Genomic DNA, 12,817 nt, shown 5'->3' with positions numbered 1-12,817 from the left:
TATGTGTAGACGCGCGTATCTAATCCTACTGCATATGGTACTGTCTGCAGACGCGTGTATCTAATCCTATGGCGTGTACAACTGTGTGCAGACGCGCGTATCTAATCCTCTGGAATGTGGAACTGTGTGTAGACGCGTGTATCTAATCCTACGGCATGTGGTATTCTGTGCAGACGCGTGTATCTAATCCTATGGCGTGTACAAATGTGTGCAGACACACGTATCTAATGCTCTGGAGTGTGGAACTGTGTGTAGACACCTGTATCTAATCCTTCGGCATGTGGAACCGTGTGCAGACGCGTGTATCAAATCCTTCAGTGTGTGGAACTGTGTGCAGAAATGCGTATTTAATCCTCTGGTGTGTGGGACTGTATCCAATCCCCCGGCATGTGGTACTGTGTGCAGATGCGCGTATCTAATCCTATGGCATGTAGTACTGTGTAGACGCGCGTATCTAATCCTCCCCTGTGTGGTACTGTGTGCAGACGTGCATATCTAATCCTTTGGCGTGTGAAGCTATGTGTAGATGCGCGTATCTAATCCTACTGCATGTGGTACTGTGTGCAGACGCGTGTATCTAATCCTATAGCATGTACAACTGTGTGCAGACGCGCATATCTAATCCTCTGGAATGTGGAACTGTGTGCAGACGCGTGTATCTAATCCTATGGCGTGTACAAATGTGTGCAGACGCACGTATCTAATCCTCTGGAGTGTGGAACTGTGTGTAGACACCTGTATCTAATCCTTTGGCATGTGAAACCGTGTGCAAATGCACGTATCAAATCCTTCAGTGTGTGGAACTGTGTGCAGAAATGCGTATTTAATCCTCTGGTGTGTGGGACTGTGTGCAGACCCATGTATCTAATCCTCTGGCATGTGATACTGTGTGCTGATCTGTGTATCTAATCCTCTGATGCGTGTATCTCAGTTTGGATATCAGTGTTGTATTGTGCATGTGGAGTGACCGTGTGTATTGCAGTTGGAATATGAGTGAAAGACTTGCAGGTTTGTATTGGCTAAGGGGGGGGCACTGTATTTGGAATGCTGTATCTCAGCAACGGTATGTCCGAGCGAGTTGTAGTCTCGTCTTAAACCTTCCCGGATACCTGAAGTATCTCTGTACCAAATTTGGTGAAGATCGGTCCAGTCGTTTGGTTCGCATTAGAGTACAGACAGACAGACAGACAGACGGACAGACAGACAGACAGACAGACAAGAATTCATTTTTATAAGATAGGGAGATATATATATACTAGAGGGAGGACCCGGCTTCGCACGGGTATATTACATTTTATGTTTGTGTAGTGGCCCCATAAGAATTGTCCAATTTTGCACTGGTGTATTTTGTATGTTGTTTGTGTGTATGTCCATAAGCGTCATGTGATTATGTGTATCTCATTTTGGATGTCAGTGAAAAACCTGTGATCAGTTGTTATGGATACCTGGAGTAAAGCTGTATCTAATCCTTCCCCGTGTAGAACTGTGTTTAGATGCAAGTAACCAATCCTTGTTGGTGTGGTACTGTGTGCAGATGCACATATCTAATCCTCCCCGTGTGGTATTGTGTAAAGAGGCGCGTATCTAATCCTCCAGTAAGTGAAACTGTGTGCAGACGCGCATATCTAATGACTCTGGCGTGCGGTACTGTGTGCAGATGCACGTATCTAATTCTCCCCTGTGTGGTATTGTGTGAAGAGGCGCGTATCTAATCCTACGGCATGTGGAACTGTGTGTAGACGTGGGTATCTAATCCTATGGCATGTGGTACTGTGTGCAGACGTGCGTATCTAATCCTACTGAATTTGGTACTGTGTGCAGACGCGCTTATCTTATCCTCTGGCGTGTGGTACTGTGTGCAGACGCACGTATTTAATCCTCCCCTGTGTGGTATTGTGTGAAGAGGCGCGTATCTAATCCTACGGCGTGTGGAACTGTGTGTAGACACGTGTATCTAATCCTACGGCATGTGGTACTGTGTGTAGACGCACGTATCTAATCCTACGGCATGTGGTACTGTGTGCAGACGCGTGTATCTAATCCTATGGCGTGTACAACTGTTTGAAGACACGTGTATCTAATCCTCCCCTGTGTGGTATTGTGTGAAGAGGCGCGTATCTAATCCTACAGCGTGTGGTACTGTGTGCAGATGCGCATATCTAATCCTATGGCATGTGGTACTGTGTGTAGACGCGTGTATCTAATCCTCCCCGTGTGGTATTGTGTGTAAACACGAGTATCTAATCCTCCCCTGTGTGATACTGTGTGCTGAGACGCGTATCTAATTCTCTGGCTTGTAGTACTGTGTGCAGAGACACGTATCTAATCCTCCAAAGTGTGGTATTGTGTGAAGAGGCGCGTATCTAATCCTTTGGCGTGTGGAACTATGTGTAGACGCGCGTATCTAATCCTACTGCATGTGGTACTGTCTGCAGACGCGTGTATCTAATCCTATGGCGTGTACAACTGTGTGCAGACGCACGTATCTAATCCTCTGGAATGTGGAACTGTGTGTAGACGCGTGTATCTAATCCTACGGCATGTATTACTCTGTGCAGACGTGTGTATCTAATCCTATGGCGTGTACAAATGTGTGCAGATGCACGTATCTAATGCTCTGGAGTGTGGAACTGTGTGTAGACGCCTGTATCTAATCCTTCGGCATGTGGAACCGTGTGCAGACGCGTGTATCAAATTCTTCAGTGTGTGGAACTGTGTGCAGAAATGCGTATTTAATCCTCTGGTGTGTGGGACTGTGTGGAGACCCGTGTATCTAATCCTCTGACGTGTGATACTGTGTGCTGATCTGTGTATCTAATCCTCTGGAGTGTGGAACTGTGTGTAGACGCCTGTATCTAATGCTTCGGCATGTGGAACCGTGTGCAGGCGCACGTATCTAATCCTATGGCATGTGGTACTGGGTGCAGAAGTGCGTATTTAATCCTCTGGTGTGTGGGACTGTGTGCAGACCCATGTATCTAATCCTATGGCGTGTACAACTGTGTGAAGACACGTGTATCTAATCCTCCCCTGTATGGTATTGTGTGAAGAGGCGCGTATCTAATCCTACGGCGTGTGGAAATGTGTGTAGACGCGCGTATCCAATCCCCCGGCATGTGGTACTGTGTGCAGAAGCGCGTATCTAATCCTATGGCATGTGGTACTGTGTGTAGACGCGCGTACCTAATCCTCCCCCGTGTGGTACTGTGTGCAGACGTGCATATCTAATCCTTTGGCGTGTGGAACTATGTGTAGACGCGCGTATCTAATCCTACTGCATGTGGTACTGTGTGCAGACGCGTGTATCTAATCCTATGGCATGTACAACTGTGTGCAGATGCGCGTATCTAATCCTCTGGAATGTGGAACTGTGTGCAGACGCGCATATCTAATCCTCTGGAATGTGGAACTGTGTGCAGACGCGTGTATCTAATCCTATGGCGTGTACAAATGTGTGCAGATGCACGTATCTAATCCTCTGGAGTGTGGAACTGTGTGTAGACGCCTGTATCTAATCCTTTGGCATGTGAAACCGTGTGCAAATGCACGTATCAAATCCTTCAGTGTGTGGAACTGTGTGCAGAAATGCGTATTTAATCCTCTGGTGTGTGGGACTGTGTGCAGACCCGTGTATCTAATCCTGTGGCGTGTGATACTGTGTGCTGATCTGTGTATCTAATCCTCTGATGCATGTATCTCAGTTTGGATATCAGTGTTGTATTGTGCATGTGGAGTGACCGTGTGTATTGCAGTTGGAATATGAGTGAAAGACTTGCAGGTTTGTATTGGCTAAGGGGGGGGGGGGCACTGTATTTGGAATGCTGTATCTCAGCAACGGTACGTCCGAGCGAGTTGGAGTCTTGTCTTAAACCTTCCCGGATACCTGAAGTATCTCTGTGCCAAATTTGGTGAAGATCGGTCCAGTTGTTTGGTTCGCATTAGAGTACAGACAGACAGACAGACGGACAGACAGACAGACAGACAGACAAGAATTCATTTTTATAAGATAGGGAGATATATATATATCTCCCTATATTATAAAAATGAATTTCTGTCTGTCTGTCTGTCTGTCTGTCTGTGCTCTAATGCGAACCAAACGACTGGACCGATCTTCACCAAATTTGGTACAGAGATACTTCAGGTATCCGGGAAGGTTTAAGACGAGACTCCAACTCGCTCGGACATACCGTTGCTGAGATACAGCATTTCAAACACAGTGCCCCCCCTTAGCCAATACAAACCTGCAAGACTTTCACTCATATTCCAACTGCAATACACATGGTCACTCCACATGCACAATACAACACTGATATCCAAACTGAGATACACACATCAGAGGATTAGATACACAGATCAGCACACAGTATCACACGCCAGAGGATTAGATACACACATCTGCACACAGTCCCACAAACCAGAGGATTAAATACGCACTTCTGCACACAGTTCCACAAACTGAAGGATTTGATACGTGCAACTGCACACGGTTCCACATGCCAAAGGATTAGATACAGGCATCTACACACAGTTCCACACTCCAGAGGATTAGATACGCGCATCTGCACACATTTGTACACACCATAGGATTAGATACACGCGTCTGCACAGAGTACCACATGCCGTAGGATTAGATACACACGTCTACACATAGTTCTACACTCCAGAGGATTAGATACGCGCATCTGCACACATTTGTACACACCGTAGGATTAGATACGCGCGTCTGCACACAGTACCACACGGGGGAGGATTAGATACGCGCCTCTTCACACAATACCACACAGAGGAGGATTAGATACACGTGTCTTCACACAGTTGAACACGCCATAGGATTAGATACAAGCGTCTGCACACAGTACCACATGCCGTAGGATTAGATACGCGCGTCTACACACAGTACCACATGTCGTATCATTAGATACGCGTGTCTGCACACAGTACCACTTGCCATAGGATTAGATACGCGCATCTACACACAGTTCCACACTCCAGAGGATTAGATACGCGCATCTGCACACATTTGTACACGCCATAGGATTAGATACACACGTCTGCACAGAGTACCACATGCCGTAGGATTAGATACACGCGTTTACATACAGTTCCACACTCCAGAGGATTAGATACGCACGTCTGCACACAGTTGTACATGCCATAGGATTAGATACACGCGTCTGCACACAGTACCACATGCAGTAGGATTAGATACGCGCGTCTGCACATAGTTCCACAAGCGGAAGGATTAGATATGCGCCTCTTCACACAATACCACACAGAGGAGGATTAGATACGTGTGTGTGAACACAGTACCACAGTTTGGAGGATTAGATGCATGCCTCTGGACACAGTACCACAAGCCAGAGAATTAGATATGCGTTTCCGCACACAGTATCACACGGGGGAGGATTAGATACGCGTGTCTGCACACAGTACCACATGGGGGAGGATTAGATACGCGCGTCTACACACAGTACCACATGCCGGGGGATTGGATACGCGCGTCTACACACAGTACCACATGCCATAGGATTAGATACGCGCATCTGCACACAGTACCACAGGCCGGGGGATTGGATACGCACGTCTACACACTGTTCCACACGCCATAGGATTAGATACGCACCTCTTCACACAATACCACACAGGGGAGGATTAGATACACGTGTCTTCACACAGTTGTACACGCCATAGGATTATATACACACGTCTGCACAGAGTACCACATGCCGTAGGATTAGATACACGCATCTACATACAGTTCCACACTCCAGAGGATTAGATACGCACGTCTGCACACAGTTATACACGCCATAAGATTAGATACACACATCTGCACACAGTACCACATGCTGTAGGATTAGATACGCGCGTCTACACACAGTTCCACACGCCAAAGGATTAGATATGCGCCTCTTCACACAATACCACACAGGGGAGGATTAGATACATGCGTCTGAATACAGTACCACACTTTGGAGGATTAGATACATGCATCTGCACACAGTACCACATGCCAGATAATTAGATACGCATCTCAGCACACAGTACCACAGGGGGGAGGATTAGATACGCGCATCTGCACACAGTACCTCACGCCAGAGGATTAGATACACGCGTCTGCACATAGTACCACATGCTGTAAGATTAGATATGCACTTCTGCACACAGTTTCATTTACCGGAGGATTAGATACGTGCCTCCTCACCAACAAGGATTAGATACTTGCGTCTAAACACAGTACTGCATGGGGAAGGATTAGATACAGCTTTACTCCAGGTATCCATAACAACTGATCACAGGTTTTTCACTGATATCCAAAATGAGATACACATAATCACATGACGCTTATGGACATACACACAAAGCACATACACAATACACCAGTGCAAAACTGGACAATTCTTATGAGGCCACTACACAAACATAAAATGTAATATCCCCGTGCGAAGCCGGGTCATCCCTCTAGTATATATATATATATATATATATATATATATATATATATATATATATATATCTCCCTATATTATAAAAATGAATTTCTGTCTGTCCGTCTGTCTGTCTGTCTGTACTCTAATGCGAACCAAACGACTGGACCGATCTTCACCAAATTTGGTACTGAGATACTTCAGATATCCGGGAAGGTTTAAGACGAGACTCCAACTCGCTCGGACGTACCGTTGCTGAGATACAGCATTCCAAACACAGTGCCCCCCCCTTAGCCAATACAAACCTGCAAGACTTTCACTGATATTCTAACTGCAATACACACGGTCATTCCACATTCACAATACAACACTGATATCCAAACTGAGATACACACATCAGAGGATTAGATACACAGATCAGCACACAGTATCACACACCAGAGGATTAGATACACGGGTCTGCACAGAGTCCCACAAACCAGAGAATTAAATACGCATTTCTGCACACAGTTCCACATACCGAAGGATTAGATACAGGCGTCTACACACAGTTACACACTCCAGAGGATTAGATACGCGCGTCTGCACACATTTGTACACGCCATAGGATTAGATACACGCATCTGCACAGAGTACCACATGCCTTAGGATTAGATACACGCGTCTACACACAGTTCCACACTCCAGAGGATTAGATACGCGCGTCTGCACACAGTTGTACACGCCATAGGATTAGATACACGCGTCTTCACACAGTACCACATGCAGTAGGATTAGATACATGCGTCTACACACAGTTCCACACGCCGAAGGATTAGATACGCGCCTCTTCACACAATACCACACAGGGAAAGATTAGATGCGTGTGTGTGCACACAGTACCACACTTTGGAGGATTAGATACATGCCTCTGCACACAGTACCACAAGCCAGAGAATTAGATACGCGTCTCAGCACACAGTACCACATGGGGGAGGATTAGATACGCGCGTCTACACACAGTACCACATGCCATAGGATTATATACGCGCGTCTGCACACAGTACCACATGCTGGGGGATTGGATACATGCGTCTACACACAGTTCCACACACTGTAGGATTAGATACGCACCTCTTCACACAATACCACACAGGGGAAGATTAGATACACGTGTCTTCACACAGTTGTACACGCCATAGGATTAGATACACGCGTCTTCACACAGTACCACATGCAGTAGGATTAGATACGCGCGTCTACACACAGTTCCACACGCTGAAGGATTAGATACGCGCCTCTTCACACAATACCACACAGGGGAGGATTAGATATGTGTGTGCACACAGTACCACACTTTGGAGGATTAGATACATGCCTCTGCACACAGCACCACAAGCCAGAGAATTAGATACGCATCTCAGCACACAGTACCACATGGGGGAGGATTAGATACGCACGTCTACACACAGTACCACATGCCATAGGATTATATACGCACGTCTGCACACAGTACCACATGCCGGGGGATTGGATACATGCTTCTACACACAGTTCCACACACTGTAGGATTAGATACGCACCTCTTCACACAATACCACACAGGGGAGGATTAGATACACGTGTCTTCACAAAGTTGTACACGCCATAGGATTAGATACACGCGTCTGCACACAGTACCACATGCCGTAGGATTAGATACGCGCATCTACACACAGTACCACATGGGGGAGGATTAGATACGCACGTCTGCACACAGTACCACATGCCGGGGGATTGGATACATGCTTCTACACACAGTTCCACACACTGTAGGATTAGATACGCACCTCTTCACACAATACCACACAGGGGAGGATTAGATACACGTGTCTTCACACAGTTGTACACGCCATAGGATTAGATACACGCGTCTGCACACAGTACCACATGCCGTAGGATTAGATACGCGCGTCTACACACAGTACCACATGCCGTAGAATTAGATACGCGCGTCTACACACAGTTCCACACTCCAGAGGATTAGATACACGCGTCTACACACAGTACCACATGGGGAGGATTAGATACGCACGTCTGCACACAGTACCACATGCCGTAGAATTAGATACGCGCGTCTACACACAGTTCCACACTCCAGAGGATTAGATACGCGCGTCTGCACACAGTTGTACACGCCATAGGATTAGATACACACGTCTGCACAGAGTACCACATGCCGTAGGATTAGATACACACGTCTACACACAGTTCCACACTCCAGAGGATTAGATACGCGCGTCTGCACACAGTTGTACACGCCATAGAATTAGATACACGCGTCTGCACACAGTACCACATGCAGTAGGATTAGATACGCGACTCTTCACACAGTACCACACAGGGGAGGATTAGATACGTGTGTGCACACAGTACCACACTTTGGAGGATTAGATACAGGCCTCTGCATACAGTACCACATGCCAGAGAATTAGATACGCGTCTCAGCACACAGTTCCACATGGGGGAGGATTAGGTACGTGCATCTGCACACAGTACCACACGCCAGAGTTATTAGATACGCGTGTCTGCACACAGTTTCACTTACTGGAGGATTAGATACGCGCCTCTTCACACAATATCACATGGTGAGGATTAGATATGTGCATCTGCACAAAGTACCACACCAACAAGGATTAGATACTTGCATCTAAACACAGTACTACACGGGGAAGGATTAGATACAGCTTTTCTCCAGGTATCCATAACAATTGATCACAGGTTTTTCACTGACATCCAAAATGAGATACACATAATCACATTACGCTTATGGACATACACAGAAACCACATACAAAATACACCAGTGCAAAATTGGACAATTCTTATGGGGCCAGTACACAAACATAAATTATAATATACCCGTGCGAAGCCGGGTCCTCCCTCTAGTATATATATATATATATATATATACAGTCCTATGAAAAAGTTTGGGCACCCCTATTAATCTTAATCATTTTTAGTTCTAAATATTTTGGTATTTGCAACAGCCATTTCAGTTTGATATATCTAATAACTGATGGACACAGTAATATTTCAGGATTGAAATGAGGTTTATTGTACTAACAGAAAATGTGCAATATGCATTAAACCAAAATTTGGCCGGTGCAAAAGTATGGGCACCTCAACAGAAAAGTGACATTAATATTTAGTAGATCCTCCTTTTGCAAAGATAACAGCCTCTAGTCGCTTCCTGTAGCTTTTAATCAGTTCCTGGATCCTGGATAAAGGTATTTTGGACAAACAATTCAAGTTCAGTTAAGTTAGATGGTTGCCGAGCATGGACAGCCCGCTTCAAATCATCCCACAGATGTTCAATGATATTCAGGTCTGGGGACTGGGATGGCCATTCCAGAACATTGTAATTGTTCCTCTGCATGAATGCCTGAGGATTTGGAGCGGTGTTTTGGATCATTGTCTTGCTGAAATATCCATCCCCGGCGTAACTTCAACTTCGTCACTGATTCTTGAACATTATTCTCAAGAATCTGCTGATACTGAGTGGAATCCATGCGACCCTCAACTTTAACAAGATTCCCGATGCCGGCATTGGCCACACAGCCCCAAAGCATGATGGAACCTCCACCAAATTTTACAGTGGGTAGCATGTGTTTTTCTTGGAATGCTGTTTCTTTTTGGACGCCATGCATAACGCCTTTTTTTATAACCAAACAACTCAATTTTTGTTTCCAAAATGAAGCTGCCTTGTCCAAATGTGCTTTTTCATACCTCAGGCAACTCTATTTGTGGCGTACGTGCAGAAACGGCTTCTTTCTCATCACTCTCCCATACAGCTTCTATTTGTGCAAAGTGCGCTGTATAGTTGACCGATGCACAGTGACACCATCTGCAGCAAGATGATGCTGCAGCTCTTTGGAGGTGGTCTGTGGATTGTCCTTGACTGTTCTCACCATTCTTCTTCTCTGCCTTTCTGATATTTTTCTTGGCCTGCCACTTCTGGGCTTAACAAGAACTGTCCCTGTGGTCTTCCATTTCCTTACTATGTTCCTCACAGTGGAAACTGACAGGTTAAATCTCTGAGACAACGTTTTGTATCCTTCCCCTGAACAACTATGTTGAACAATCTTTGTTTTCAGATCATTTGAGAGCGGGCTGTCCATGTTCGGCGACCATCAAACTTAACTGAACTTGAATTGTTTTGTAGAAAGAAATGGTCCAAAATACCTTCATCCAGGATCCAGGAACTGATTAAAAGCTACAGGAAGCGACTAGAGGCTGTTATCTTTGCAAAAGGAGGATGTACTAAATATTAATGTCACTTTTCTGTTGAGGTGCCCATATTTTTGCACCGGTCAAATTTTGGTTTAATGCATATTGCGCATTTTCTGTTAGTACAATAAACCTCATTTCAATCCTGAAATATTACTGTGTCCATCAGTTATTAGATATATCAAACTGAAATGGCTGTTGCAAACACCAAAATATTTAGAACTAAAAATGATTAAGATTAATAGGGGTGCCCAAACTTTTTCATAGGACTGTATATTATATCTCCCTATATTATAAAAATGAATTTCTGTCTGTCTGTCTGTCTGTCTGTGCTCTAATGCGAACCAAACGACTGGACCGATCTTCACCAAATTTGGTACAGAGATACTTCAGGTATCCGGGAAGGTTTAAGATGAGACTCCAACTCGCTCGGACGTACCGTTGCTGAGATACAGCATTCCAAACACAATGCCCCCCCCCTTATCCAATACAAACCTGCAAGTCTTTCACTCATATTCCAACTGCAATACACATGGTCACTCCACATACACAACCCAACACTGATATCCAAACTGAGATACATGCATCAGAGGATTAGATACACAGATCAGCACACAGTATCACACGCCAGAGGATTAGATACACGCATCTGCACACAGTCCCACAAACCAGAGGAATAAATACGTGTTTCTGCACACAGTTCCACATGCCGAAGGATTAGATACACACGTCTGCACAAAGTACCACACGCCGGGGGATTGGATACATGCGTCTGCACACAGTACCACATGCCAAAGGATTGGATACACGCATCTGCACACAGTTCCACACACCAGAGCATAAGATATACACATCTGCACACAGTACCACATGCCGTAGGATTAGATACGTGCATCTACACACAGTTCCACATGCCGTAAGATTAGATACGCGCCTATTCACACAATACCACACAGGGGAGGATTAGATACGTGTGTCTGCACACAGTACCACACTTTGGAGGATTAGATACATGCCTCTGCACACAGTACCACAAGCCAGAGAATTACATACACGTCTCAGCACACAATACCACACAGGGAGGATTAGATACACGCGTCTTCACACAGTACCACATGCCGTAGGATTAGATACGCGCATCTACACACAGTTCCACATGCCGTAGGATTAGATACGCACCTCTTCACACAATACCACACAGGGGAGGATTAGATACGTGTATCTGCACACAGTACCACACTTTGGAGGATTAGATACATGCCTCTGCACAGAGTACCATAAGCCAGAGAATTACATACACGTCTCAGCACACAGTACCACACGGGGGAGGATTAGATACGCACATCTGCACACAGTACCACATGCCAGAGGATTAGATATGTGCATCTGCACACAGTACTACACAGGGGAGGATTAGATACGTGCATCTGCACACAGTAGCACATGCCAAAGGATTATATACGCGCATCTACACACAGTTCCACATGCCGTAGGATTAGATACGCACCTCTTCACACAATACCACACAGGGGAGGATTAGATACGTGTATCTGCACACAGTACCACACTTTGGAGGATTAGATACATGCCTCTGCACAGAGTACCATAAGCCAGAGAATTACATACACGTCTCAGCACACAGTACCACACGGGGGAGGATTAGATACGCACATCTGCACACAGTACCACATGCCAGAGGATTAGATATGTGCATCTGCACACAGTACCACACTTTGGAGGATTAGATACATGCCTCTGCACACAGTACCACAAGCCAGAGAATTACATACACGTCTCAGCACACAGTACCACACAGAGAGGATTAGATACATGCGTCTGCACACAGTACCACATACTGTAGGATTAGATATGCGCATCTACACACAGTTCCACATGCCGTAGGATTAGATACGCACCTCTTCACACAGTACCACACTTTGGAGGATTAGATACAAGCCTCTGCACACAGTACCACAAGCCAGAGAATTAGATATTAATCTCAATACACAGTACCACACGCAAGAGGATTAGATACGCGCATCTGCACACAGTACCACATGCCGTAGGATTAGATATGCGCGTCTACACACAGTTCCACTCGCCGTAGGATTAGATACACGCCTCATCACACAATACCACACA

The sequence above is a fragment of the Leptodactylus fuscus genome, chromosome 1 (assembly GCF_031893055.1).
Source record: "Leptodactylus fuscus isolate aLepFus1 chromosome 1, aLepFus1.hap2, whole genome shotgun sequence".
NCBI lineage: Eukaryota > Metazoa > Chordata > Amphibia > Anura > Leptodactylidae > Leptodactylus > Leptodactylus fuscus.
This window is presented reverse-complemented; position numbering follows the sequence as displayed.